This window comes from Suncus etruscus, chromosome 17 (assembly GCF_024139225.1).
Source record: "Suncus etruscus isolate mSunEtr1 chromosome 17, mSunEtr1.pri.cur, whole genome shotgun sequence".
NCBI lineage: Eukaryota > Metazoa > Chordata > Mammalia > Eulipotyphla > Soricidae > Suncus > Suncus etruscus.
The window spans coordinates 11,241,204-11,248,511 of NC_064864.1; the positions used below are offsets into that span (position 1 = coordinate 11,241,204).

A 7,308-nucleotide genomic window follows, 5' to 3' on the forward strand; every position below is an offset into this window, starting at 1 on the left:
TGTAGTGGGAAATCATACAAATCTTCTTAGAGAAAATATATCTGCTGATCTTGAAGGGAAGACTCTGTTTCTTCACATAGATTATAAAAAGGAAAAATCCTGATAGATATATGGGAAAAACTTAGATGTTATTAGGAAAATTATGAGTTATTCTATAATGCTGTCAATGAAAATTTAACAAATCAGCAGTCAGAGATTGACATGGCCTGTTGACTTCAAAGTTCCACAATAGAGAGTAGAATGTATGGGTAGCAAAAATTCTGGAAATGACAAATTTCAGGAAACATCAACTGCCATACACAGAAGGAGCTGTACTAAGTAGAGGGGAGAATACCTAGAGATTAATAGATGCCTTTTTCAATCAACAAACCTTCAAACAAGATCCCCAAAAGATAAAAATCAGTTCTACGTAACATAACTGTAACCAGAAAAAAGATATAAAATCTTTTCAGAGGAATATAAAAATATTCAGTGTCCAGCAATGCAACATTCAGAATAATTAGTATGTAATAAAAATTATTAACTATACAGCTTCCTGCACTACTCAATGAAGGATCCATACGGTACTGTTCTTGATTCCTGACATAACTTAAGGGGAAATTTTACAATGTCTGGAGCCTTCGATGTCCTACAAATGGAGAGGGAGGATGTCCTCAAATTCTTTGCTGCGGGCACCCACTTAGGTGGCACCAATCTGGACTTCCAGATAGAACGGTACATCTACAAAAGAAAAGGTGATGACATGTACATCATAAATTTGAAGAGAACCTGGGAGAAGCTTCTGTTGACTGCTTCACACCTGGAACTTTTACTAACCAAATCCAGGCAGCATTCTGGGAATGGGACTTTTGGGGGTTCCTGACCCCAGGGGACCACCAACTCCTCACAGAGGCATCTTACGTTCATTTGCCTACGATTGCTCTGTGCAACACAGACTCTCCTCTGCACCATGTGGACATTGCCATCCCTTGCAACAACAAGGGAGGTTACACCCTGGGTTTCATGTGGTGGATGCTGGCCTGGCAATTTCTGCGAATACGAGGCTACATCTCCCTGGAATATCCATGGGAGGTCATGCCTGATCTCTACTTCTACAGAGATCCCGAGGAGATGAAAAGGAAGAGCAGGCTACTGCTGAGAAGGCTGTGACTACGGAGGAATATCAGGGTGAATGGATTGCTCCAGCTCCCGAATTCACTGCTACTCAGACTGGTGTAAAGGGGGTGCAGGTGCCCTGAATCTGTGCCGATTCAGCAGTTCCCTACTACCAATGATTGGGTTGTAAGTCGGCTTGCCACAGAAGACTGGTCTGAAGCTCCCACGACTCAGGCTACTGAATGGGTAAGAACCACCAGTGAATGGTCTTAAGTTGTTTTTTTCTAGACTGAAGTAGGAAAGGAAATCAGGTAGATGGAAAAATAAATGAGTTTCTAAAAAAATTTTAACTATACATGCAAAGAAAGCAGGAAAATACTATCCCAAGTGAGGATTTCACTTGTGTGGTATCTATACACAATGGAATACTACATGGCAGTCAGAAATGATATGATCACAGACTTTGCAGCAATGTGGATGGATCTACATCGAAATATTCCTACTCACACAGATATATAAGTTCTTAGTCAAGAGGATTATATGATATAGTTAAATGATATAATAGAATGAACTCATCCAGGTCACATGAGTGAGTATAGAAATGGAATACATAGGAAATTTGAAAAATGGAAATCACAAAATGTTACAAGAATAATTTGAGGGAAACACTATGCACAGGTTTCAGATATTTTTGTATTAAAATTTCCAGTCTTTCTAAATCTGTCTATGGATTCCAAGCAATTGCATCAGAGTTTCAACATAAGATGTTAGGAAATGCAAAGTAGATTCACAATGTGATACCATTACACAGCTGTTAGTCTAAAATTAAAAACATTGGCCAGACCAAGTGTTGTAAAGGGATTTATCAGTCAACTGGAATTCTTTTACACTCTGGACAGATTACACTTGGAACAAACACAGTGCAATCATTGCGGGAAACTAAGTTTCTTCAAAGGTTAAATGCACTTCCACCACGTGATCAAAACATTCCCTAAAACAAGCAATGTTTATACAAAGACATTTATAATGTTTGTTTCTTTGTTTTTTAATAACAAAACCTTGAAACAGGATCAGAGCAAGAGCACAGCGGTAGGGCGTTTGCCTAGCATGTGGCTGACCCAGGACAGACGTGGGTTTAGTCCTAGGCATCCCATATGGTCCCCTGTGCCTGCCAGGAGCGATTTCTGAGCACAGAGCCAGGAGTAACCCTGAGCATTGGCTAGGTGTAACCCCAAAACAAAAACAAACAAACCAACAAACCTGGAAACAACCTAAGAGCCCATCAAAAAAAAAAAAAAAGGTGACAATATTGAATACATTGAAATAATACTAAGAAAACACAAGGGGCCGGAGAGATAACATGGAGATAAGGCGTTTGCCTTGCATGTAGAAGGTCGATGATTCGAATCTTGACATCCCATGTGGTCCCCTGTGCCTGCCAGGGGCGATTTCTGAGCCTAGAGCCAGGAGTAACTGCTGAGTGCTGCTGGTGTGACCCAAAAACCAAAACCAAACAAACAAACAAACAAACAAAAAACAGAACCAAAAGTAAATTGTGTGTGTGTGTGTGTGTGTGTGTGTGTGTGTGTGTATGTGTATGTGTAGAGAGAATCTTGACACAGTATGTTGACCCTTCAACAATAAAGGGTCTCAAAACCACTTAAGCTAAATTTCTTTTTTTTTTTTTTTTTGGTTTTTGGGCCACACCCGGCGATGCTCAGAGGTTACTCCTGGCTGTCTGCTCAGAAATAGCTCCTGGCAGGCACGGGGGCCATATGGGACACCGGGATTCGAACCAACCACCTTTGGTCCTGGATTGGCTGCTTGCAAGGCAAACACCGCTGTGCTATCTCTCCGGGCCCAAAAATTTTTCTAGTTTTTATTTTTTTATTTTTTTAAGTTTTTTGGTCAGACCCGGCGGTGCTCAGGTTTTCCTCCTGGCTGTCTGCTCAGAAATAGCTCCTGGCAGGCATGGGGGACCATATGGGACACCGGGATTCGAACCAACCACCTTTGGTCCTGGATTGGCTGCTTGCAAGGCAAACGCCACTGTGCTATCTCTCCGGGCCCTAAATTTCTTTTAAAACAGGTAACATGTTTATTTATTTGAAGTTTGGGCCACACTTTGCACTACCCAGGACTCTAACTCTGCACTCAAGAATCACTCTTGGCAGACTAGGGCGACCCCATGGCATACTGGGATCAAACTCAGATCATCTATATGCAAGGCAAGTTTTCTACCCATTGTGCTATTTTCCTGGCTATATTTTTAAATATAAAAAATAAATAAACCATTTTGGTCTAATTTTAAAATATTAGGATATTTTAAGCTAATATTTATGAAGTGATAGATCAATCAGTGGTTGTTTAGGAAGAAAGGGGGGCAAGAATAGAGCATACAATGCTCTAATAATAATAATTATAATTATAATAATACCCAGTAAAATTAAGTGTGGGAAACATCAAATAATAAGTTTACTTCCTATTATTATTGGATGTTTCATGAAAATATTTAGTAAGAATAAGGTGAGGAGATTAATAAAACAAGCTTAGTGTTTCATTGCCATTTGATTATCTAGAATTTTCTTTTAGCATTAGTAGGCCAAAATTTTTATAGCTGTTGTTTTATTTAGTGGCCTTGTATAAATTCACCTGAGAAATAATGATCAGTTTTTATATTGGCAACTGGTCTTTTAAAAGCATTTTGTCACAATAGCACACTAAGTTGTTGGTTTACTGCAAGACAGGATAATTATCTTGTGTTGCTTTTGCTGTGCCCTAATTAAAATACTTGGGTAGTGGCACAGAGCTAGGGTTAAAAAGGGCATGGTGATGGTGGTCAATGAAATATATTATTTATTCACTTGTTTCATCATCAGCAAAATATCTGCTGTATCCACTCTTGTTAGGGTTAAGTATTATTTAGAAATTCTAGAAAAAAATCTCTGTTGTCACTTTAATGAGGCCTGGGCTAAAAATATATGTGTTTCTGAAATGATATTTTGACTACAAATGTTCCCGGTAGCTCAGAGGACCAGGCTCAGAAAGCACAAGTATTGGGGAGCATTAAAAATTATCTGGGTATTTTTGATTCAGTAAAATCAATAATTCAAGCTCTGTAGTCTAAATTAAAACAGAATAGAAACTTAATTTTCAGTGTAGTTAGGTTAGACTTTTTTAAAATGTGTTAGGTAATATATATATATTATATAACTGATTAGTCTGACCAATACTTCTTTCAACTTAACACTGTCGGCAACAGCTTAATAAACTAACATAAATTTACTAAAGTCTCTGGCTAATATGGAGACCCAAATCTGAAGGCACTCTAAATATGCCAATTAATTAATTGACTAAACCTCCTGAACCAGTTTAGGTGAAAACAATTTTGTATTTCACTTGCAGGGACTTTGCTAGATTGGCAATTGTGGTTTTATTCTTAAAATTGGCTCAATGATTTCAACAGGAAAGGTAAAAATATCATATAGAATGATTATTCTCAGATATAGGTTAAAAAGGAACATCATAAGGGATTGAATAATAAATGGCCAGAGGCATGATGAAATCTAATCTACAGTATTGAGTTTACAACAGCAGAAGCCTAGGGAGTTGTAGGATGAGGGTTGAGGGTGCGGATTGGGCAACTGAGACAGTGGTAGAGGGAAGTGGACAGTCTGAGGGAGGGTGCGGGGCAGGAACATTGTATGTGTGAAATCCCATCATTAATAGTAACTAAACTAGATTGAAGAGATAGTACAGTAGGTAGCATATTACTGAGTTCCATCTCTTGTATACTATGTTCCCAAAACCCCGTTAGGAGTAAACTCTGAGTTCAATGCCAGGTTAAGACTTGAGTGTGGTCCCAAACAATACACATGAAACTCATTAAATTATCATGTCTCAAATTAAAAAAAAGTACATTCTAAGGCTCTTCCGACTACATAATAGGACAAAAGATATATAGATAATGAACTTTTAAACCATAAGTTCTATTAATATCAAGCATGGCTTAACTCACAAATTGCTTAAAATATAGCGACTTAGTTTTGTTTTGTTTTGGGGCCACATGCGGTGTTGCTCAGAGGTTGCTTTTGGATCTGCATTCATAAATAGCTCCTGGCAGACTTAGGGGACTATATTGGATGAAAGGAATTAAACTCAGCTGGGTCAGCTGCATGCAAGGGAAAGGCCCTACCACTATGCTATCATTCCAGCTCCTGACATAGTTTTGAGGGAGCCTCCTAGGGATGATGGATGCCATTGCTAGAGATACTTGAAAAAAATAGACAGTTTTATTCAATATTAGAACATGACTATAGGTGTTGCTTGGGTAAAGTTGTGCAAGAGTGCCTCCAAAGGTGCTGGGAGACATGTAGTGTTGGACATAGATCTCAGGTTCATCTCCTGAGAAGAAAATATTTTACCCCTGACCATGAGCTTTGTCACTTGCCCAACTGTGACTTCCTATAGTATCATTTATAAGGAATTTCAAAAATTCTGTTGATGAAAGATACCTTAACTGTGAATGGTTAGTTCATAGCAAGTCATTTTCAATGGTAAGAATATTAAAAATGTTTTCTCAAAGGTCAGACAAAGAAAGTAATATTTACTCCCATGATTATTATTTTACATACTGGAGTCATAACTATATTTAGGATGATAGGCAAGAAATATAAATAAAGGGGACCCAAATTGGAAAAGAAGTTAATCTACTATTACTTGTACATGGTATAAAAATGGTTTAGAAAATCTAGAATTTCCATTAAAAATCTATTAGAGACAAAAATTACTATAATTAAGTGGCGTGCTACAAAGTTAGCACACAAAAATCTGTTCTAGTCTATATGACAAATAAAAAATTATAGAATTACTATTTACAACTGCATAAAAAGTCAAATACATAAGAAACGACAAAGGCAGTACAAAATAGAAGTAAAAATAGAAGACACTAGGAAATGAAAAGAAATTCCATGTCCACAGATTTGAAGAACTAATTTTGCTACAGTGATTATGTTATCAAAACACTATACAGATCAGTGCGACCTACATAAAATTTTAATGATATTTTAAATAACATTGGTGAATGCTGCTAGAATTTGTTTGGAAATACAATTTTCACTGAATCCAAAAGCAGTCCTTAGGGGGAAAGAGGAGACATGTTTCTCTTTGATTTAAAGTATACTATAAATCTATCACAATAAAAAGACATGGTTTTAGTTTGCATCAAACATTCGCTATGTATTATTCACCTCTACTTTAGTCATATAGTTTTTACGTTGCATTAGAGGGATTCAATTTTTCTTAATATTTTTGTATATGTTTTTGGTTTGTTCTTTTTATTTTTAATCTTCTGTATCTATTAGGAATATGTTCAGCTGTTTGTGACTGAAAACCCAAAATATCAAAGGCAAGACTAAACAGTTTTAATTCTTGCATACATTCAATGTGTGAAAGTAACTAATCAGGGGCTGATACAAAGAACACAGAATCATAAGAGTATTCAACTCTTGTTCTTTAAATAAGCTCAAAATAGAGCTATTCTTGACTATATTAGATGGCTATATAAGATCCACATGTAAGATCCATCCTTTTAGTGCAGAGGTCAAGTTGCTTTGCCTTGCATGTAACTGAGTCCAGCTCAGTCCTCAGCACCATATAGGTCCCCTGAGCACTGTCAAGAGTGATTTCTGAGTTCAGTGACAAGAATAGCCACTGAGCACTTCTGAATGTGGTCCCCTCCCTACCCCCAAATAAAAGACCCAGGTCTGATATTATATTTCAAAGCACTAGATAAGATAGAAGAGTGACATTCTCTCCTCCTACCCAGAAGTCATAGATAATTATTCCAACTCCATGACAGGATCAGACCTTAGTGATCTGCCCTCTGCCTTACTCCAAGTATATTTAACTTCAAGTTATCTGTAAGAAAAGATCAAAGGGTAAGGGATATTATTTTCCAGTTTGATTGATGATGCTTAAATAAATATGTTTTCTTCTCTTTTTTCTAAGTCTTTATATCTTTTTTTTGGGGGGGGGCTGGGGGGACCACACTTGGCGGTACTCAGGGGTTACTCCTGGCTGTCTGCTCAGAAATAGCTCCTGGCTGGCACGGGGGACCATATGGGACACCGAGATTCGAAACAAATAAGTCTTTATTTCTAATGAGGGAAAAACATAGGTATCATGTGACAAACTGGTCTCTATTGTACATTT

General features: G+C 37.5%; 1 pseudogene; it reads left to right on the top strand.

The window, feature by feature from the left end:
* The first annotated feature begins 607 nt into the window (after nucleotides 1-607).
* LOC126033552 (40S ribosomal protein SA-like) lies at nucleotides 608-1,368 on the top strand (annotated as a pseudogene).
* Nucleotides 1,369-7,308: the final 5,940 nt, after the last annotated feature.